The sequence below is a fragment of the Carassius auratus genome, unplaced genomic scaffold (genome assembly GCF_003368295.1).
Source record: "Carassius auratus strain Wakin unplaced genomic scaffold, ASM336829v1 scaf_tig00036493, whole genome shotgun sequence".
NCBI classification, from domain to species: domain Eukaryota; kingdom Metazoa; phylum Chordata; class Actinopteri; order Cypriniformes; family Cyprinidae; genus Carassius; species Carassius auratus.
This window is the reverse complement of record NW_020526307.1, coordinates 32,501-55,697: the sequence shown is the minus strand read 5'-3', so window position 1 is coordinate 55,697 and position 23,197 is coordinate 32,501. Positions and strand designations below refer to the sequence as shown.

The 23,197-nt window shown below is 39.1% G+C and overlaps 9 non-coding genes and 1 pseudogene across 9 annotated transcripts; all 10 read right to left on the bottom strand.

The window, feature by feature from the left end:
• Positions 1-8,227: 8,227 nt before the first annotated feature.
• On the bottom strand, positions 8,228-8,346 carry LOC113082568 (5S ribosomal RNA). Its single transcript, XR_003282758.1, has one exon. It is a non-coding gene; the product is annotated as a 5S ribosomal RNA (ribosomal RNA).
• A 658-nt stretch (positions 8,347-9,004) lies between these two features.
• Positions 9,005-9,123, bottom strand: LOC113082576 (5S ribosomal RNA). Its single transcript, XR_003282765.1, has one exon. It is a non-coding gene; the product is annotated as a 5S ribosomal RNA (ribosomal RNA).
• Positions 9,124-9,771: 648 nt separating this feature from the next.
• Positions 9,772-9,890, bottom strand: LOC113082529 (uncharacterized; annotated as a pseudogene).
• Positions 9,891-10,260: 370 nt separating this feature from the next.
• On the bottom strand, positions 10,261-10,379 carry LOC113082567 (5S ribosomal RNA). The gene has a single exon (XR_003282757.1). It is a non-coding gene; the product is annotated as a 5S ribosomal RNA (ribosomal RNA).
• A 662-nt stretch (positions 10,380-11,041) lies between these two features.
• Positions 11,042-11,160, bottom strand: LOC113082513 (5S ribosomal RNA). Its single transcript, XR_003282709.1, has one exon. It is a non-coding gene; the product is annotated as a 5S ribosomal RNA (ribosomal RNA).
• An 8,417-nt stretch (positions 11,161-19,577) lies between these two features.
• On the bottom strand, positions 19,578-19,696 carry LOC113082566 (5S ribosomal RNA). The gene has a single exon (XR_003282756.1). It is a non-coding gene; the product is annotated as a 5S ribosomal RNA (ribosomal RNA).
• Positions 19,697-20,636: 940 nt separating this feature from the next.
• On the bottom strand, positions 20,637-20,755 carry LOC113082565 (5S ribosomal RNA). The gene has a single exon (XR_003282755.1). It is a non-coding gene; the product is annotated as a 5S ribosomal RNA (ribosomal RNA).
• A 361-nt stretch (positions 20,756-21,116) lies between these two features.
• LOC113082563 (5S ribosomal RNA) lies at positions 21,117-21,235 on the bottom strand. Its single transcript, XR_003282753.1, has one exon. It is a non-coding gene; the product is annotated as a 5S ribosomal RNA (ribosomal RNA).
• A 373-nt stretch (positions 21,236-21,608) lies between these two features.
• Positions 21,609-21,727, bottom strand: LOC113082562 (5S ribosomal RNA). The gene has a single exon (XR_003282752.1). It is a non-coding gene; the product is annotated as a 5S ribosomal RNA (ribosomal RNA).
• Positions 21,728-22,097: 370 nt separating this feature from the next.
• Positions 22,098-22,216, bottom strand: LOC113082518 (5S ribosomal RNA). Its single transcript, XR_003282714.1, has one exon. It is a non-coding gene; the product is annotated as a 5S ribosomal RNA (ribosomal RNA).
• Positions 22,217-23,197: the final 981 nt, after the last annotated feature.

Genomic DNA, 23,197 nt, shown 5'->3' with positions numbered 1-23,197 from the left:
ACAACCTAGTCTCGTCAAACATTATTTCTTTTCTTTTCCGTTTGAGAGTTTCGTGTTCTGAGTTAAGTTTTGTAACGTCCATTCAACTTCAACCAGCGAACACGACTCTGCACTTTCAGCCAACGCCCAGCAACCACGGGCTTCCCAAGACGTCACTTCAGAGACTGAACTTCCAGCCAATCAACGACCTCGGGATAGCCCTTTCACCGAGGCTCCTTTTTCACAGGAAACTAAGGCAACGTATCCCCAGATATTTGTTGTGCTGGTGTATCTAATATAATTTTAGTCACATTGAGGAACTCAATGCAAGGGCTAATTACGTGATTGATGGTTGTTCATGTCTATGCAATATAACGTATTGCTGTAAACTTGGGATTCCATATTTCCATTCTCTTAAACTCATCTTTCCCTAACTTTCGATATTCCTGCAACTTGTGTGAATGTGTGTGTGCGTGCGTTTATGTGTTAGATTAGTTTATATGTCTTAGATTTATCTAATAAAGCCTTATTCATATTGAAAAGAGAAGTATCTTGTGTTTTGTGCTTACAAGTTAATGTCTTAAGCTGCCGATCTTGTTACTGTGCTAATTGATAGTGTTTCACTATAGTTTGGATATTAGTATCCAGCGCAGATTTGATGTTAAACGGCTCGTTCACTGAACCGCAGGCGCGTCTCCGTGAACAGCCGTGAAACAGTGATTCTGTTCAAATTCCCTTTAAAATCTTAAATGATTCCCTTTGAGCTAAATTGACCTGTTTCCCTTACATTTATAATGGTGGAGAATGATTGCGGGCAGTTTAACCTAAATTGTGAGCATAAACCAAGTTATTTAATCTTTGATTTTGCTAAAGGAATGACGGATGAAAAGCTTCCGAGACCTGAGTATGTGTGTGTGTTTGCGTGACGTAAGCAGCGCGCGCCCTCCCGCTTGAATGAAAGGAGCTAGAGGAGACTTTAACTCGAGTCCGTCTCCCCTTTGTTAACAGCAGTAAGTGAACTTAAAAGTAAACATCTGAGAACGTACAATAAGGTAGAAATTGAGCGTGTTCCTCATTTGTGTAATGCCTTGTTTTATAGCTGATTTGATTTCACTGCGTGTTCCAGTGTCTCAAACGCTATCTCAGTCACTGTTTGCTGAACGGAGCTAAACTGTTAGTGTTTCAAAAGGGATATAAATCGGTGAATAAAGAATAGTTTTGAGCGGGTTCCTCAATCTATTTATCAAAGTCCCCGTATTCATATTTCATATAGTTTGATTGCCAGTGCGTGTTCCACTGCCGAATCAAATTTGATATTCGACTCCCCTAAGTTAACGTTAAACATTAGAGAACAATGTTTGCCCATTTGTATCCGTTCACAAAGTGAATGCAATCTCGCGTAACACTGCGTGTGCCCGAGAGTAATTTGAATGGGAGTGTTTTAAAAGCTTGATCAAGTAAATTTTAACTGTGTACCAACAGCGAAGGAAAACTTTTATGTTTGTGTCCAGAAAAACTGGCACGGAGAATCAAATTGCTGAGATTGATATAATAACTACAGCAGGAAGCTGCTATTTGAAGTAAGATAAATTTAACTCTATACAAACTGAGAGTTTAAGTGCCACATCGCAAAACCAACTGAAAGGCGGTGTTGTTATTTGTACAGTGTTGAAATGAGCCGACATTTCATGTAACATGCTTAACTGTATTTGCAACAATGCAACGATTCATGTGCTGATCCACTAGAATGTGTTTTGGTTGCCATAGTGACGACCGTGACCCGGAAGCCTAACGTACTTCCGGAGCAACTCCGAACTGTGCACGCGCAGCGCACAAACTCCACGGTGTCGCTAAGCTAACGAAACCATTGCATTTACATTGAAGTCTATACTAAAGCCACTAGCCTCAAAGGTTAGCCGTTAGCATTACCATCCAGTGGTAGAATAATGTGTGTTTGGGCAACGCTGACGTGATTTAACCATTTTAAACATCTTAACTAACACTTGTTAGTCTCTTTCTTTTTATCGCTCTGTTTTCTCACTAGACCAGTTATTTTCATTTTACTAGAAAGGGAAATACTGACTCACAATTATTAATTGTCAAATTGAAATTTAATTGAAACATTAAATTTATTTTGAATCATTTAAAATTTCCCTCTCAGATCATTTCATATGATCTTTTATTTCTAGTATTCTCTTTTGGTCTTAATTATTTTAGGAATGAATAAGCCTTGAACTTTGGAAGTTAAGTAAACTTATTCTTCCTAATTTATTTATTACCCATCTGAATATATGCTATTCAGACCTTTACTTATTTGAATGCGTTTTACCCCTCTTCCTATTTTGGTTATACACTTAACCACTATTGTTTTACGTATTGATTTCCTCTTTTTAATTTCATTTTTGCATATTTTGCCCATTTATTAATTTTTTTAAATTTTCCTATTTCTTACCATTTCTTTTGTGTATCCTAGCCTGGGAACGACAAACCTGAGCCCTAAAAGGAGACATTGTTATCCCTCACTACGAGTTCAAATAAATTAGAAAGACAACTCTCTTTCACTTAAAAAGTTTATTTTGTTTGATTAGTTGTGCAGCAACTAACACAACGCTCTCCTTGTAGTTCAGATAACCGCTACTGAGACTTACCATCTCCGTCCTCTCTCTCCTTTACTTTCCTCTTCTCTTTTTACATTTGTAGGACATGAAAGAACCATCAATCAATTCTAAGTGAAGTAAATACACAATCGTGCCAAAGACGAAGAATTATCCTTATGAATTTGATTGTAATCATCCTCTCATTTGTTCTTCCTAACCTCCCTACATTTGGAAACGCAATCCAAGTTTTAGCATCTCATCCAACGATGAGATCAATTTAATAGAGATACGTGTTGAACAACTGTCACCTTCGCAGCCTCCCTGGTGAGCGGTCCAACTGAAAGGTGTACGGTGTCAATCCTGTCAGACTAAGAAAAGAGATATCAGAATTATTATTGTATTCTTTTGTCCAAAGCAAGAAATATAATAATATTGTTTACGTTTTTGATAACATTTAATTGGAAAAAATAATTTTCCTCATTTGAAAAACAGAAATTTTGCTTGTCATTTGAATTTGTTTTTCACCTCTGTCTCTCTTTTCCTCTTCCTCATTAGAGTGACAAAGTCTTCGCATCTCTAGTCTACTTAGACAGCCTGAGACCAACACAGTCATCACCACATTTCACTAGTGGTTCACAATCACTGATACAACACTTAGTTGTCCCACCACACATAGGCTTTTACTCCACACAGATCTGTGTCAGTCTCTCTTCTCCCTAGCGTGCCAACATGCCGCAGACTGCAGACCCCATTGCCCATGGGGAAGATGTGAACATTTGGCTGAGAGGCATAACAGACAGCCTCACTCCAAAGACATTTGAACTGTTATTATTTTTAATAATAATCCTAATCCTGAGAAGATTCCTGACACAAGATTCAAGCCAGAACAACAACCACGAAGAGCTAGTCAAGATCACGAGCTCACTAAGCTATGCCTTCACCACCCAGCTGAAACTGAGCGACAAGCACATCACCCACCTTCAAGAGGAGCTGACACGTGCTCAACATCGCATAGACAAGCTGGAAGTGAAAGTTCAAGATCAACTCAAAGCACCCAGCGAGAGGGAGCAGGATACAACAGAAAAAGTTATGAAGCTCCTAGCAGCCCTGGCAGCAGCTCAGCTCGACCAGCAACATGCAACGGCTGCTCAGAAAGACCTGGTAAACAGACTCCAGTATGCCGAACAGCTACTAGAGAAAGCCAAGCTAGACATCAGAAACAAGAACTCTGAAATCAGTGCTTTAAAAGACCACCTTGAAAGGTACAGAACTGAAATGGACAATCTGACCCAACAACTAGACGATACCAATGATGAGCTCTACATGGTCAGAAAAGAACTCCAAAATGCTTACAAGCACAAACTAGAGCCAAGGAAAGAGAAACCTCCCTTAGCCTCATCACTGCTGAGCAGAGCAGAGTCCCACGTCCAAGAACTGGCATATGACGAAAGGAGCGAAGGGCCACAACCCAAAACCTCACCTGCCTTCGCCACACAACCCTTTCCTGCCAACGAAAGAAAACCTCCCGTCCAAGACCTTGAAGCTGCACACGGGATGACAATCAAAGACCTCAACAAGCTGTCTGAAAACATCAGCAGGTTCAACCCGGACTCCACAGAGAGCCCCGACATCCAAGCTTACCTGCGAGATATCGAATTTCACCTGGAAGTGAGACCTCATGTGACTGACAGAGACTGGTTATACCTCCTTAGAGCCACGTCCAGTTCCGAGGTACAAAACTTTCTAGATCGACAGCCCAGTCAAACCAAGTCAAACTACCAGCGACTTCGTGAGGTCCTGATTAAAGAGTTTACAGACCCAGAGTCTGAACATGGACTGTTAACTGCCTTGGAAACCAAACAAGGTCGTCAAGAGACTCCACAAGCTTATTACAACCGACTCCGACAAGCCTACTTTGGTGCACACAACAGCCCTGACCTTGAAGAGGATGTGAACTTCAAAAGCCTCTTCCTAAGAAATCTGCACCCTGGAGTCAGTCACCATCTAGGTGTCATGGCCTGTCCGAACTCCATGACCATCCAACAGTTGCGTGACCTAACACAGAAGGCCTATAACAAGCAGAAGGTGGCCTCAAAGAAAGGTAGCAAAACATCCACACTCTTGAACTCTGTCAACAAAGACTCAAGCCTTGCACTGGACGACACCCAGTGGCATCACAACACCAGAGTCTTCCATCAAGAGCACAGAGAACGTGACGCCCATATCCACGACCGCTTTCAGCCCAACTGCTGGAAAAATCCATGGGACCAGCCACGCTTCTCAAGAAACCAAAAGGATAACATCTGGAAACCTAACCAGAGATCCAAAGGTAATCACCTGACTCATCCAAAAGCAACTCGTGTGGGTAAGCGACAACAAAACCCACCTCAGCACCACTCAGACATGCACAGTGCTGAGTATGCACAAGAACATAACCGCTTACCATTAGAAGACACGGAACAAGTCATGGAACAACTAAGAGAGTTCCTTCAAGACAATTTACATGCATATGACCACAAAGTTGAGTCGTGCTCGCTGTGACCAGCGACAGAACGGAAGGCCGGTGATCACCTGGTGCACCACATCAGAGATGACAAGCACCTGTTCAACAACGACCCAGAACGAACAAGTCTTTCACGGCCAACTGTTGATGAAAAATCTGAGTTACTAAAGGACATCACCTCAGTCACTAACAAACTGTCAAATGAACTCCAACTCCAAGTTCCAAATTCCCTGTCTGTGCAACAGCAACCACCAGAGCACAGAAGGTCAGAAAGTCTGCTACAGCCAGAAGGCATCACAAGAAGCATGCAACATAGGAGACAAGTTTTGCAACTCAGCTTCACACAGCCATGCCAAACTGCCTCCGACTGTCTGCCAAAGAACCTCCTGCCTTGCTGGACTGACCCCTCATTAGACCATGGACACGCCCTCATCCAAGCCAAGGATGCTGAGAGCCAGTCTTCAGTGACATGCTAGAAAAAGGGGGAGACAACACAGACTTGAACAGATCTGACCACACATGCACTACACCAGTAACACACAACATTACCTACACCCAGAGGTAAACACATCTACTGATAACACAGTCAACAAACATATTCTTCCCACAGGTAGAATATCCAACTTTTAGTGTAACAAAGTTACACATACCCACCATGAAGAAACGTGCAGCCATCCTCACAATAGGTAGAACACCTGACACTAAGTTAAGGTTCATGACACACTAGCTGCACCTGACATCCTAGCTCAATAGTAGTTGTAACCCATGCTAGGAAAACCCACAGCAGCCTTGTTTTGTTTTGTTCTTCTTCTACCTATCCTTCTCCTTCCCCTCTTTCCTGAGTAGGTGAAACGCCTAGACACCCTGCGAGGGTCAAAGGTCTGATATTAGGATTGACTCGCAACACCTAATATCCGCCAGCCACTCTAAACTGAATGGAAGCCAGAGAGCTCCATGCATGATAGGTCAATTCATTGAATTGAAAATGAAATTACTAGAAAACTAATGGTAAACATGTAAAGTAAGACGACCTAGAAGAACCAAACAAAGTTAACCACAAATTTGATTGATGAATCAAAATAAAAACAATTTCCAAGACGATCTAAACTATCCTCAATGTGCTAAACTACATTGACTAATTGAACTTAACCACGTGTACCTAAATAACCTGATGCCTGCACCAGTACAGTAACTGTCATGGAGGTGTTGTCTTGCTGTTTGCTGTGTTTGTCTGCTTCTTCTGCCTTTGTTTCTCCAGCGATCGACGATGTCTTCACCTAAACACCTCGCCGATCGAAAGGGGGATATATGTAGCAGAAATGAGTCAAATCAGACAAATCAAAGAGTCTATCAGAGCTGTGTGCACTGAAACATGAGCTGAATTCCTCAGGAAGTCATAAATCAGTTCTAGTGCCACAGGAACTAAGCAAGATAACCAACCAACCAACCAACTTGTTCACACAACAGCTTTCAACATAAACACCAATAGAACAATTATTGACAATTTTAATTCGAAGAAGAGATTGTCAAATTTATTGTTCGTGATTGAAATGCAACGCTGGACATCACATGTAAACCCAGGAGATCAAGTTAAATACTTGCATTGACTTCCCCCCCAGCCAGTGAAACCAGACTGAAATTCCTAAGGGGGAAGGGCTTTAAACCTTTGTCTTCACAGAAAAGTCCTTTGCCAGAGAATGGCAAAGAAACCCTTTTTATATATTATATATGGACCAGAATGAACTTAAAAAAGACTTATGAATGAATCATTCCATTGCTTAACTCCATATTCATTTACGTGTAACCCACACATTTGACTATCATGTATAATCACTTATTGTGTATGTCTTTTGATAACTATAGGATACCTAGTCATGTCTAGTATTCAAATAATCGCATTTTCTTGCTTGATATTGTCCTGACAATCATTTATTTGTAAAATATATCATAATCATGTTATAGGAATCATGTCCAAAATTAGACCCTGTGAGGCAAGAACCACATGCTTGGTAAGATAAACAATGATTTATGATACCCACCCCAAGAACATATCTGATTGGTCAAGGCAACATTTGAGGGGTGGCCAACAAGGAAGTTTAAAAACTTTGGACACGATTAAATCTTGCTTTTAGTTCTAGTCTGCCTGCTGCTATTAGCCATGTCGGCTTTTAGTCTGCTTTTAGTTCTAGTCTAGCTGCTGCTATTAGCCATGTCGGCTTTTAGTTCTAGCATTGCTCGTGCTATCAGTCATGCCTGCTCTTAGCTTTTAGCTTGTAGCTTTGCTACCTAGCTTTAGCTTGTAGCATCTAGCCATGCGGTAGTCATCATTGTTCTTTGAGCGCGGTTCCAGCGTGCCTGCCTGCTGCTACTATGAGAAGGAACACAACCTAGTCTCGTCAAACATTATTTCTTTTCTTTTCCGTTTGAGAGTTTCGTGTTCTGAGTTAAGTTTTGTAACGTCCATTCAACTTCAACCAGCGAACACGACTCTGCACTTTCAGCCAACGCCCAGCAACCACGGGCTTCCCAAGACGTCACTTCAGAGACTGAACTTCCAGCCAATCAACGACCTCGGGATAGCCCTTTCACCGAGGCTCCTTTTTCACAGGAAACTAAGGCAACGTATCCCCAGATATTTGTTGTGCTGGTGTATCTAATATAATTTTAGTCACATTGAGGAACTCAATGCAAGGGCTAATTACGTGATTGATGGTTGTTCATGTCTATGCAATATAACGTATTGCTGTAAACTTGGGATTCCATATTTCCATTCTCTTAAACTCATCTTTCCCTAACTTTCGATATTCCTGCAACTTGTGTGAATGTGTGTGTGCGTGCGTTTATGTGTTAGATTAGTTTATATGTCTTAGATTTATCTAATAAAGCCTTATTCATATTGAAAAGAGAAGTATCTTGTGTTTTGTGCTTACAAGTTAATGTCTTAAGCTGCCGATCTTGTTACTGTGCTAATTGATAGTGTTTCACTATAGTTTGGATATTAGTATCCAGCGCAGATTTGATGTTAAACGGCTCGTTCACTGAACCGCAGGCGCGTCTCCGTGAACAGCCGTGAAACAGTGATTCTGTTCAAATTCCCTTTAAAATCTTAAATGATTCCCTTTGAGCTAAATTGACCTGTTTCCCTTACAGCTTACAGCACCTGGTATTCCCAGGCGGTCTCCCATCCAAGTACTAACCAGGCCCAAACCTGCTTAGCTTCCGAGAGCAGACGAGATCGGGCATAGCCAGGTTGGTATGGCCGTAAGCGAAGACTGCTGCAAAGAGAGGGCTATTTAAAGACCATCCCATCTTATCGCCAGTACATTATATAAGTAGGAAAGAAAACCCAAAAGCTTAAAGCACCTGGTATTCCTAGGCAGTCTCTCATCCAAGTACTAACCAGACCTAAACCTGCTAAGATTCAGATATCGGGCATTGACTTTTTTTTTTTTGTTTTTTTTTTTGCAAGATTATTATATAAATCGTGAAATTTTCCAAAAAGTTTAAAGCACCTGGTATTCCCAGGCAGTCTCCCATCCATGTACTAACCAGGCCCAAACCTGCTAATATTCAGAGATCGGGCATTGACTCTATTTTTTGGCTAAATTATTATATACAAAGTGAAAAGTTTCAAAAAAGCTTAAAGCACCTGGTATTCCTAGGCAGTCTCTCATCCAAGTACTAACCAGACCTAAACCTGGTAAGATTCAGAGATCGGGCATTGACTCATTTTTTTTTTTTTTTTTTTTTTTGCAAGATTATTATATAAATCGTGAAATTTTCCAAAAAGTTTAAAGCACCTGGTATTCCCAGGCAGTCTCCAAACCATGTACTAACCAGGCCCAAACCTGCTAATATTCAGAGATCGGGCATTGACTCTATTTTTTGGCAAAATTATTATATACTAAGTGAAAAGTTTCCAAAAAGCTTACAGCACCTGGTATTCCCAGGCGGTCTCCCATCCAAGTACTAACCAGGCCCAAACCTGCTTAGCTTCCGAGAGCAGATGAGATCGGGCATAGCCAGGTTGGTATGGCCGTAAGCGAAGACTGCTGCAAAGAGAGGGCTATTTAAAGACCAGCCCATCTAATCACCGGTATATTATATAAGTAGCAAAGAAAACTCAAAAGCTTAAAGCACCTGGTATTCCTAGGCAGTCTCTCATCCAAGTACTAACCAGACCTAAACCTGCTAAGATTCAGATATCGGGCATTGACTTTTTTTTTTTTTTTGCAAGATTATTATATAAATCGTGAAATTTTCCAAAAAGTTTAAAGCACCTGGTATTCCCAGGCAGTCTCCTATCCATGTACTAACCAGGCCCAAACCTGCTAATATTCAGAGATCGGGCATTGACTCTATTTTTTGGCTAAATTATTATATACAAAGTGAAAAGTTTCAAAAAAGCTTAAAGCATCTGGTATTCCTAGGCAGTCTCTCATCCAAGTACTAACCAGACCTAAACCTGGTAAGATTCAGAGATCGGGCATTGACTCTTTTTTTTTTTTTTTTTTTTTTTGCAAGATTATTATATAAATCGTGAAAATTTCCAAAAAGTTTAAAGCACCTGGTATTCCCAGGCAGTCTCCCATCCATGTACTAACCAGGACCAAACCTGCTAATATTCAGAGATCGGGCATTGACTCTATTTTTTGGCTAAATTATTATATACAAAGTGAAAAGTTTCAAAAAAGCTTAAAGCACCTGGTATTCCTAGGCAGTCTCTCATCCAAGTACTAACCAGGCCCAAACCTGCTTAGCTTCCGAGAGCAGACAAGATCGGGCATAGCCAGGTTGGCATGGCCGTAAGCGAAGACTGCTGCAAAGAGAGGGCTATTTAAAGACCAGCCCATCTAATCACCAGTACATTATATAAGTAGGAAAGAAAACCCAAAAGCTTAAAGCACCTGGTATTCCTAGGCAGTCTCTCATCCAAGTACTAACCAGACCTAAACCTGCTAAGATTCAGATATCGGGCATTGACTTTTTTTTTTTTTTTTTTTTTTTTGCAAGATTATTATATAAATCGTGAAATTTTTCAAAAAGTTTAAAGCACCTGGTATTCCCAGGCAGTCTCCAAACCATGTACTAACCAGGCCCAAACCTGCTAATATTCAGAGATCGGGCATTGACTCTATTTTTTGGCAAAATTATTATATACTAAGTGAAAAGTTTCCAAAAAGCTTACAGCACCTGGTATTCCCAGGCGGTCTCCCATCCAAGTACTAACCAGGCCCAAACCTGCTTAGCTTCCGAGAGCAGACGAGATCGGGCATAGCCAGGTTGGTATGGCCGTAAGCGAAGACTGCTGTAAAGAGAGGGCTATTTAAAGATCATCCCATCTAATCGCCAGTACATTATACAAGTAGGAAAGAAAACCCAAAAGCTTAAAGCACCTGGTATTCCTAGGCAGTCTCTCATCCAAGTACTAACCAGACCTAAACCTGGTAAGATTCAGAGATCGGGCATTGACTCATTTTTTTTTTTTTTTTTTTTTTTTGCAAGATTATTATATAAATCGTGAAAATTTCCAAAAAGTTTAAAGCACCTGGTATTCCCAGGCAGTCTCCCATCCATGTACTAACCAGGCCCAAACCTGCTAATATTCAGAGATCGGGCATTGACTCTATTTTTTGGCTAAATTATTATATACAAAGTGAAAAGTTTCAAAAAAGCTTAAAGCACCTGGTATTCCTAGGCAGTCTCTCATCCAAGTACTAACAAGAACCTAAACCTGGTAAGATTCAGAGATCGGGCATTGACTCTTTTTTTTTTTTTTTTTTTTTTTTGCAAGATTATTATATAAATCGTGAAATTTTCCAAAAAGTTTAAAGCACCTGGTATTCCCAGGCAGTCTCCAAACCATGTACTAACCAGGCCCAAACCTGCTAATATTCAGTGATCGGGCATTGACTCTATTTTTTGGCAAAATTATTATATACTAAGTGAAAAGTTTCCAAAAAGCTTACAGCACCTGGTATTCCCAGGCGGTCTCCCATCCAGGTACTAACCAGGCCCAAACCTGCTTAGCTTCCGAGAGCAGACGAGATCGGGCATAGCCAGGTTGGTATGGCCGTAAGCGAAGACTGCTGCAAAGAGAGGGCTATTTAAAGACCAGCCCATCTAATCACCAGTACATTATATAAGTAGGAAAGAAAACCCAAACGTTTAAAGCACCTGGTATTCCTAGGCAGTCTCTCATCCAAGTACTAACCAGACCTAAACCTGCTAAGATTCAGATATCGGGCATTGACTTTTTTTTTTTTTTTTTTTTTTTGCAAGATTATTATATAAATCGTGAAATTTTCCAAAAAGTTTAAAGCACCTTGTATTCCCAGGCAGTCTCCAAACCATGTACTAACCAGGCCCAAACCTGCTAATATTCAGAGATCAGGCATTGACTCTATTTTTTGGCAAAATTATTATATACTAAGTGAAAAGTTTCCAAAAAGCTTACAGCACCTGGTATTCCCAGGCGGTCTCCCATCCAAGTACTAACCAGGCCCAAACCTGCTTAGCTTCCGAGAGCAGACGAGATCGGGCATAGCTTTTTTTTTTTTTTTTTTTTTTTTTTTTTTATTCACAGTCAAAATATAAGTTGTGTACAAGACTTTAAAGCTTTTACAGGGAAATTTTCATAAAAACAAAAGCATTTCACAAAAGCATTTTTCCAAAATATGCATAACACTAAAAACCAAAAACATCTAAATTCACAAATTCATCAAATTCTTTAATCTTCTCTTGGCATATAAAAGTGCTTTTGTTTTAAAATATATGTAACCTCCTTCGTAAAAATTCCATAAAAATCCCCCATCTTGTTTTCCAGTTTAAAATAACTGTACAGCATTTTTACATAATCTTCAACCAACTGTTTAAAAATCAACCATAGGTTAGCAATAAAATCTCTGTTTTTGACTATATTCCTTCTTTTCCATATTGCTTTTTTGGCCAAAATTAAAAACAAATTAATTAGTTTCTTGTTTGCTGTATTCTCTGCCATTCCCAACATAAAAAATCTATTCCAGTTACAGTCCCCCTCATTATCTCTTAAGTCTTTGATTATTTCCTTTAATTCCTTAAAAAATGGGCTCAACTTCTCACAGAATAAAAACAAATGTAAAATTCCTTCATCTTCTTTTTTACAAACTCTGCATTGGGCATTAGTTTCTTTCTGCATTGCACAGAATCTCATTTCAGTAAAAATCACATTTTGTCTAATAAAATAATCAAAACTTTGTAAATCCACATCCAACCATTTCCATGTCATGTTCTTCCATATATCTTCCTCTTCAATTTCATTAAAATGCCTTATCCATAACTGATTGGCAAGAGGTTTTTTAAAAACTCTATTTATAAAAAACCCATAAAACATTTTAACAGAACCCAAATTAAAATTCACCATATTGTCTTTACATTTTAGAAACACGCTCATTTTCTTTTCTTTTTCTCCCTCCTTAATAATTTCTTCCAGCCATTGTCCTGGGATTGCTTTTTTTACTTGTTCATATTGTCTTTTTAAAACATTTACATTAAAGTCGTCCTCCTCCTCATCCATTGCATCTATGATCACTTGAAGTGGTAAAAATCCCTCTTTAAATTCCCATAAAACATCCCTCACCTTTACAAACCCTGCTTGCAACCACTTCTTAAAATAGATATCATACTCTTGCATCTTTATTTTCCCATTTAAAAACAGAGGTTGATTTAAAATCATTTCTCTCCCCTCCGGATTAAAATCCACCTCTGTTAAAAAAAGCCTCCAAGCGCTTAAAACCTCTTTGTAAAATGGTGGGATCCCCTCCATCATCCAATTCTTAAGCTTCATCCATAAAACATTTTCCCCCAAATTAAAATTCCCACATTTATTTAAATAAAGAGCCATCAATCTCTTCCACTCTGCTCTGTTCGTATCATCCAAATATTTTCTTACCACCTTTACTCTCATGCTTTTCATTTTTTGTTCTACATCCACCAAACCAATCCCTCCCTCCCCCGGTTTCCCAATCAGTGTAAAATATGCAATTCTTGGAGGCTTTTTGTCCCATAAAAATTCTAAAACACATTTCTTTATTCTCTTAAAAACCCAGTCTGGCAATGGCATCACATGTAATGTATACCACATTCTAGATAACATTAGCATGTTTACAACTAAAATTTTCCCTTTTAAACTTAAAAACCTGCTTCTCCAGAAAATCAGTCTTCTTTCCATCCCTCCCACCGTCTCTTCCCACATACTGTCCGTAGCCTCCTTTTCATTCTTTGCTACAATTATTCCTAAAATCTTTATTTCTTGCACCTCTGTAAACTTACAGACCCCTGTAAGAACCTCTGCCCTTCCATATTTCATGTATACAGTTTTTTCTTCATTTATCTTTGCACCCGAACCCTCACAATACAGTTTTGTTTTCTCCATCACTCTTTTAACACTTTCTACATTTTCAACCACAATTGTCGTGTCATCAGCATATTGAAATATTGTCTTTAATTCTTCTCCCTCTTCCATTTGTATTCCATTTATTCTTTTTTCTCTATTTATTAAAAGCCCTAAAGGTTCTGCTACCAATGAGTACAACTGCGCCGACAATGGACACCCCTGTCTTATGGATCTTAAAACTTTAAAAGGTTGAGTTAAAAAACCATTGCATTTTACTTTTGTAAAAATATCCCTGTATAAAACCGAAATCCATTTAATAAAATTATTCCCAAACCCAAATTCCTTTAAAACTGCAAATAAAAAGCCATGTTCAACTCTGTCAAAAGCCTTTTCAAAATCCATACTAATAACATAAGCACTTTTGCCTTTTTCTTTTATATACCCTGCTATATCTCTAATGCTGCTAGTAACATCTGCTATATCTCTCGCCTTTACTCCATACGCCTGGTTTGTTTCTATTATATTTGGCATGACATTTTTTAATCTGTTTGCTAAGACCTTGGCTAAAATTTTAAAATCAGTGTTTAGCATTGTAATGGGTCTAAAATTTTTCAGCTCAGTTTTGTCTCCTTTTTTCTTGTATATTATTTTCATTAATCCTAGCCCCATTCTTGGGCTTACTCTTTCTTTTTTAAAAACTTCTTCAAAAATTTCATTTAAAATCACGCTTACTTTTTCTTTAAAAACTTTGTAAAACTCACTTCCAATACCATCTACTCCGGGGCTTTTCCTCACTCTTAATTGATTTATGGCATGTATGATCTCTTCAGTTTCTATTTCCCTTTCACATATTTTTTTATCCTGTTCGCCAACTTTCCTTGTTATCTGTTGCAACAAAATATTCATTTTTTCCTCATCTCCCCCCTCAGACTTAAAAAGTTCCTCATAAAATGATTTCACTTCTTTTAAAATCCCCTCTGTATCGGAGACCACCATTCCATTGCTACTTTTAAGTTCTTTAATTGTTTCCGCTCTCCCCCTGCTTTTCTCAAGATTAAAAAAGAATCTGTTACATTTTTCCCCTTCCACCGTATATTTTGCTTTGCTTCTCAACATTGCCCCCTTGCATTTCTCCTCTTCTATTTTTCTCAACGTATTTTCTATTTCAATTACTTTTTGCACATCTACTTGGTTTTTATTTAACTCCTCTTTTAGAGTTCTCCTTATTTCTCTCTCCTTGGTTCTTTTAACCTTTTGTAATAAATTACAGTAGTTCATAGAATATTTCTTAATATCATACTTAACATTTTCCCACCATTGCCTTTTGTCTTCCATATACATCAGGTCTTTTTTCCTCCCATCTAATATCATTTCAATCTCTTTTTTAAAACTTTCATTCTTTAAAACCTCAGTGTTTAAAATCCACACCCCAGGTCCCTTTGTTTGTCTTTTAAAATCCATCGTCATTAAAACCATTTTGTGATCGCTTAAGGTCGTTTCTTTGTAAAATATTCCATCAATGAAACATTCAAGATTTCTGGTACTTAAAAAATAGTCTATTCTGGTTTGGCACATAAAATTCCCCACCAACTGTCTTCTTGAAAATTCCTTCTTTTTTCCATTTCTTTCCCGCCACACATCAATCATATTTTTCTCTTCCATCAATGACCTTAATTCTTTTCTACCCCCATCCGATTTAAAAACCATCCCATTTGCCATATCCATTTTACTAAAAACAGTGTTAAAATCCCCTGCAATCACCACCTTCCCCCATTTTTCAATTACATCAGCTAAAACATTAAAGTATATTTTCTTTTCTTTTTCTCCATTGGGAGCGTGCACGTTCACTAGAACAAATTTGTCTTCTTCCATTTCGATTTCTACCACCATACATTTTCCTTTTTTATCATTATATATAAGTTTTGTCTTTATACCTCTGTCTTTTCTTATTAAAACCGCCACTCCTCCTCCCATTTTTTCCTCTTCATTGTTAACAAGTAATTCCCCTTCCCATCTTTTTCTAATATCCTCCATAACATTCTCTTTCCAGTTTGTCTCTTGCAATAAAATCACATCTTCATTTCGACACAATTCCTTCACCTTTTCAAATTTATAAACATTCATTAATCCTCTAGCATTAAAAGTCACAATTTTCAGCACCATAAAATAAAATAAAAGCCATAAAATCCCCATTTTGTCAGTTCATTCACTCTCCTTCCTTTACCATTTCCCCACTGTCTTGTTTTTCATCACATCCTTGTTTTAATACTTTTCTTTTGGCTTTCTCTAAATTTGGTGTTACCTTAGTTTGTCTTCTTCTTTTATTGATTCCTGTAGTGCCGGCATCGTTGATGCATTCACTGTCTTTGTCCATTCTCCCATCCTCGCTGACCCACTCCTGATCCTCTGTCTTTTCCAGTTGAATCTGTAAAGTATCAGTTATTTCCATCAGTGACCCCGTTTCCTCACTGCACTGCGTTGATCCAGTCCTTTCACTTTCCTCTTCAACGTCCGTGCTTGTGGTATCCTCTCTTGGTGTCCCTTCCGTGTTTTCGTGTAGCTCCTCTTCACCGGCTTCCTCATGCATCTGCCCACACCCCTGCTCTTCCTCCTGATGTTGTTCTCCGAACCAGCACTCGCACTTGTTTAACACAAGCCTGCAGTCCGGGCACCTCACCGCATTACAGTCCCTCGCGAAATGTCCCCTTTCCGAGCACTTATAGCATTTGAAGTCAGGACAGTCCTTCATCATGTGTTCAGGGCTCATACATAACCTACAGGTTCTCACCTGCTGGCTATGTATCACCCTGAAATACTGAGGTCCTTCTTCCGTCTCCATTCTCGTGCTGTAGGGCAGGGAAGCCACCTCTTTTGGAAACCGTACTCTCAGGAACCTCGTTCCATCCTCAATGCGGGTGCCTGGGTAGAATCTCCTTTTGATCTGTGAGATAGGAGTCACCCCCCATCCCTCCAGCTTCTTTAAAATATTGTCATCCTCCAAGTAAGCAGGCAGATGCATGAAAGATACAGCAAAATCCTTATTGTTCAACTTTTTAATTTCACAAGTCTTTCCTTTAATCATCAATCCTTCTTCCAGTTTCTCAATATCTTCCTCTTTTTCCAATGTAATTTCATATTGTTTCATCATTTTTGGTCTTACCGCTAGTATGCTAGTCACTTCGATCTTGTCTTTCAATGCTTCTATAATGTCCTCTGCTCTCCCATCTTGTACCTCCGTCAAATCAATCACTACCGTTGCTTCCTTGGTATAGATCCGTTTCATTCGCCTTTCTGGGTAATCCTTTTCTCGTTGTCTTTGATCCAGTCCATTTTCAGTTAGCTGCCTTGTCTTTTTTGCCAAATCCATGTCTGTAGCCGTTAATCCGTCCATTTTAACAAAAAACACAAAACTAAAAAGATCCCTCCCAAACAGCAAAGCTGTTGGGAGGACAAATAACAAAAATAACACAAAAAACTAGAAACAAAAATACTTATCTTGAACAAAAACAACGCAAAAAAACAACACAAAAGTTTGGGTGAGCCTTTCTCACCTCCCTATAGCCAACACACTTCCTGTTTCTCACTAGCTCTCTAGCGCCCTCAGGTTGGTATGGCCGTAAGCGAAGACTGCTGCAAAGAGAGGGCTATTTAAAGACCATCCCATCTTATCGCCAGTACATTATATAAGTAGGAAAGAAAACCCAAAAGCTTAAAGCACCTGGTATTCCTAGGCAGTCTCTCATCCAAGTACTAACCAGACCTAAACCTGCTAAGATTCAGATATCGGGCATTGACTTTTTTTTTTTTGTTTTTTTTTTTGCAAGATTATTATATAAATCGTGAAATTTTCCAAAAAGTTTAAAGCACCTGGTATTCCCAGGCAGTCTCCCATCCATGTACTAACCAGGCCCAAACCTGCTAATATTCAGAGATCGGGCATTGACTCTATTTTTTGGCTAAATTATTATATACAAAGTGAAAAGTTTCAAAAAAGCTTAAAGCACCTGGTATTCCTAGGCAGTCTCTCATCCAAGTACTAACCAGACCTAAACCTGGTAAGATTCAGAGATCGGGCATTGACTCATTTTTTTTTTTTTTTTTTTTTTTGCAAGATTATTATATAAATCGTGAAATTTTCCAAAAAGTTTAAAGCACCTTGTATTCCCAGGCAGTCTCCAAACCATGTACTAACCAGGCCCAAACCTGCTAATATTCAGAGATCAGGCATTGACTCTATTTTTTGGCAAAATTATTATATACTAAGTGAAAAGTTTCCAAAAAGCTTTGTAGCAGAAATGAGTCAAATCAGACAAATCAAAGAGTCTATCAGAGCTGTGTGCACTGAAACATGAGCTGAATTCCTCAGGAAGTCATAAATCAGTTCTAGTGCCACAGGAACTAAGCAAGATAACCAACCAACCAACCAACTTGTTCACACAACAGCTTTCAACATAAACACCAATAGAACAATTATTGACAATTTTAATTCGAAGAAGAGATTGTCAAATTTATTGTTCGTGATTGAAATGCAACGCTGGACATCACATGTAAACCCAGGAGATCAAGTTAAATACTTGCATTGACTTCCCCCCCAGCCAGTGAAACCAGACTGAAATTCCTAAGGGGGAAGGGCTTTAAACCTTTGTCTTCACAGAAAAGTCCTTTGCCAGAGAATGGCAAAGAAACCCTTTTTATATATTATATATGGACCAGAATGAACTTAAAAAAGACTTATGAATGAATCATTCCATTGCTTAACTCCATATTCATTTACGTGTAACCCACACATTTGACTATCATGTATAATCACTTATTGTGTATGTCTTTTGATAACTATAGGATACCTAGTCATGTCTAGTATTCAAATAATCGCATTTTCTTGCTTGATATTGTCCTGACAATCATTTATTTGTAAAATATATCATAATCATGTTATAGGAATCATGTCCAAAATTAGACCCTGTGAGGCAAGAACCACATGCTTGGTAAGATAAACAATGATTTATGATACCCACCCCAAGAACATATCTGATTGGTCAAGGCAACATTTGAGGGGTGGCCAACAAGGAAGTTTAAAAACTTTGGACACGATTAAATCTTGCTTTTAGTTCTAGTCTGCCTGCTGCTATTAGCCATGTCGGCTTTTAGTCTGCTTTTAGTTCTAGTCTAGCTGCTGCTATTAGCCATGTCGGCTTTTAGTTCTAGCATTGCTCGTGCTATCAGTCATGCCTGCTCTTAGCTTTTAGCTTGTAGCTTTGCTACCTAGCTTTAGCTTGTAGCATCTAGCCATGCGGTAGTCATCATTGTTCTTTGAGCGCGGTTCCAGCGTGCCTGCCTGCTGCTACTATGAGAAGGAACACAACCTAGTCTCGTCAAACATTATTTCTTTTCTTTTCCGTTTGAGAGTTTCGTGTTCTGAGTTAAGTTTTGTAACGTCCATTCAACTTCAACCAGCGAACACGACTCTGCACTTTCAGCCAACGCCCAGCAACCACGGGCTTCCCAAGACGTCACTTCAGAGACTGAACTTCCAGCCAATCAACGACCTCGGGATAGCCCTTTCACCGAGGCTCCTTTTTCACAGGAAACTAAGGCAACGTATCCCCAGATATTTGTTGTGCTGGTGTATCTAATATAATTTTAGTCACATTGAGGAACTCAATGCAAGGGCTAATTACGTGATTGATGGTTGTTCATGTCTATGCAATATAACGTATTGCTGTAAACTTGGGATTCCATATTTCCATTCTCTTAAACTCATCTTTCCCTAACTTTCGATATTCCTGCAACTTGTGTGAATGTGTGTGTGCGTGCGTTTATGTGTTAGATTAGTTTATATGTCTTAGATTTATCTAATAAAGCCTTATTCATATTGAAAAGAGAAGTATCTTGTGTTTTGTGCTTACAAGTTAATGTCTTAAGCTGCCGATCTTGTTACTGTGCTAATTGATAGTGTTTCACTATAGTTTGGATATTAGTATCCAGCGCAGATTTGATGTTAAACGGCTCGTTCACTGAACCGCAGGCGCGTCTCCGTGAACAGCCGTGAAACAGTGATTCTGTTCAAATTCCCTTTAAAATCTTAAATGATTCCCTTTGAGCTAAATTGACCTGTTTCCCTTACAGCTTACAGCACCTGGTATTCCCAGGCGGTCTCCCATCCAAGTACTAACCAGGCCCAAACCTGCTTAGCTTCCGAGAGCAGACGAGATCGGGCATAGCCAGGTTGGTATGGCCGTAAGCGAAGACTGCTGCAAAGAGAGGGCTATTTAAAGACCATCCCATCTTATCGCCAGTACATTATATAAGTAGGAAAGAAAACCCAAAAGCTTAAAGCACCTGGTATTCCTAGGCAGTCTCTCATCCAAGTACTAACCAGACCTAAACCTGCTAAGATTCAGATATCGGGCATTGACTTTTTTTTTTTTGTTTTTTTTTTTGCAAGATTATTATATAAATCGTGAAATTTTCCAAAAAGTTTAAAGCACCTGGTATTCCCAGGCAGTCTCCCATCCATGTACTAACCAGGCCCAAACCTGCTAATATTCAGAGATCGGGCATTGACTCTATTTTTTGGCTAAATTATTATATACAAAGTGAAAAGTTTCAAAAAAGCTTAAAGCACCTGGTATTCCTAGGCAGTCTCTCATCCAAGTACTAACCAGACCTAAACCTGGTAAGATTCAGAGATCGGGCATTGACTCATTTTTTTTTTTTTTTTTTTTTTTTGCAAGATTATTATATAAATCGTGAAATTTTCCAAAAAGTTTAAAGCACCTGGTATTCCCAGGCAGTCTCCTATCCATGTACTATCCAGGCCCAAACCTGCTAATATTCAGAGATCGGGCATTGACTCTATTTTTTGGCTAAATTATTATATACAAAGTGAAAAGTTTCAAAAAAGCTTAAAGCACCTGGTATTCCTAGGCAGTCTCTCATCCAAGTACTAACCAGACCTAAACCTGGTAAGATTCAGAGATCGGGCATTGACTCTTTTTTTTTTTTTTTTTGCAAGATTATTATATAAATCGTGAAATTTTCCAAAAAGTTTAAAGCACCTGGTATTCCCAGGCAGTCTCCAAACCATGTACTAACCAGGCCCAAACCTGCTAATATTCAGAGATCGGGCATTGACTCTATTTTTTGGCAAAATTATTATATACTAAGTGAAAAGTTTCCAAAAAGCTTACAGCACCTGGTATTCCCAGGCGGTCTCCCATCCAAGTACTAACCAGGCCCAAACCTGCTTAGCTTCCGAGAGCAGACGAGATCGGGCATAGCCAGGTTGGTATGGCCGTAAGCGAAGACTGCTGCAAAGAGAGGGCTATTTAAAGACCAGCCCATCTAATCACCAGTACATTATATAAGTAGGAAAGAAAACCCAAAAGCTTAAAGCACCTGGTATTCCTAGGCAGTCTCTCATCCAAGTACTAACCAGACCTAAACCTGCTAAGATTCAGATATCGGGCATTGACTTTTTTTTTTTTTTTGCAAGATTATTATATAAATCGTGAAATTTTCCAAAAAGTTTAAAGCACCTGGTATTCCCAGGCAGTCTCCAAACCATGTACTAACCAGGCCCAAACCTGCTAATATTCAGAGATCAGGCATTGACTCTATTTTTTGGCAAAATTATTATATACTAAGTGAAAAGTTTCCAAAAAGCTTACAGCACCTGGTATTCCCAGGCGGTCTCCCATCCAAGTACTAACCAGGCCCAAACCTGCTTAGCTTCCGAGAGCAGACGAGATCGGGCATAGCCAGGTTGGTATGGCCGTAAGCGAAGACTGCTGCAAAGAGAGGGCTATTTAAAGACCATCCCATCTAATCGCCAGTACATTATATAAGTAGGAAAGAAAACCCAAAAGCTTAAAGCACCTGGTATTCCTAGGCAGTCTCTCATCCAAGTACTAACCAGACCTAAACCTGCTAAGATTCAGATATCGGGCATTGACTTTTTTTTTTTTTTTTTTTTTTTTTTTGCAAGATTATTATATAAATCGTGAAATTTTCCAAAAAGTTTAAAGCACCTGGTATTCCCAGGCAGTCTCCAAACCATGTACTAACCAGGCCCAAACCTGCTAATATTCAGAGATCGGGCATTGACTCTATTTTTTGGCAAAATTATTATATACTAAGTGAAAAGTTTCCAAAAAGCTTACAGCACCTGGTATTCCCAGGCGGTCTCCCATCCAAGTACTAACCAGGCCCAAACCTGCTTAGCTTCCGAGAGCAGACGAGATCGGGCATAGCCAGGTTGGTATGGCCGTAAGCGAAGACTGCTGCAAAGAGAGGGCTATTTAAAGACCAGCCCATCTAATCACCAGTACATTATATAAGTAGGAAAGAAAACCCAAAAGCTTAAAGCACCTGGTATTCCTAGGCAGTCTCTCATCCAAGTACTAACCAGACCTAAACCTGCTAAGATTCAGATATCGGGCATTGACTTTTTTTTTTTTTTTTTTTTTTTGCAAGATTATTATATAAATCGTGAAATTTTCCAAAAAGTTTAAAGCACCTGGTATTCCCAGGCAGTCTCCAAACCATGTACTAACCAGGCCCAAACCTGCTAATATTCAGAGATCGGGCATTGACTCTATTTTTTTGGCAAAATTATTATATACTAAGTGAAAAGTTCCAAAAAAGCTTACAGCACCTGGTATTCCCAGGCGGTCTCCCATCCAAGTACTAACCAGGCCCAAACCTGCTTAGCTTCCGAGAGCAGACGAGATCGGGCATAGCCAGGTTGGTATGGCCGTAATCGAAGACTGCTGCAAAGAGAGGGCTATTTAAAGACCATCCCATCTAATCGCCAGTACATTATATAAGTAGGAAAGAAAACCCAAAAGCTTAAAGCACCTGGTATTCCTAGGCAGTCTCTCATCCAAGTACTAACCAGACCTAAACCTGCTAAGATTCAGATATCGGGCATTGACTTTTTTTTTTTTTTTTGCAAGATTATTATATAAATCGTGAAATTTCCAAAAAGTTTAAAGCACCTGGTATTCCCAGGCCAGTCTCCCTATCCATGTACTAACCAGGCCCAAACCTGCTAATATCAGAGATCGGGCATTGACTCTATTTTTTGGCTTAAATTATTATATACAAAGTGAAAAGTTTCAAAAAAGCTTAAGCACCTGGTATTCCTAGGCAGTCTCTCATCCAAGTACTAACCAGACCTAAACCTGGTAAGATTCAGAGATCGGGCATTGACTCATTTTTTTTTTTTTTTTTTTTTTCTTTGCAAGATTATTAATATAAATCGTGAAAATTTTCCAAAAAGTTAAAGCACCTGGTATTCCCAGGCAGTTCTCCCATCCATGTACTAACCTGGCCCAAACCTGCTAATATTCAGAGATCGGGCATTGACTCTATTTTTTGGCTAAATTATTATATACTAAGTGAAAAATTTCAAAAAAGCTTAAAGCACCTGGTATTTTCCTAGCGGTCTCTCATCCAAGTACTAACCAGACCTAAACCTGGTAAGATTCAGAGATCGGCAGAGGGCTATTTAAAGACCAGCCCATCTAATCGCCAGTACATTATATAAGTAGGAAAGAAAACCCAAAAGCTTAAAGCACCTGGTATTCCTAGGCAGTCTCTCATCCAAGTACTAACCAGACCTAAACCTGCTAAGATTCAGATATCGGGCATTGACTTTTTTTTTTTTTTTTTTTTTTTGCAAGATTATTATATAAATCGTGAAATTTTCCAAAAAGTTAAAGCACCTGGTATTCCCAGGCA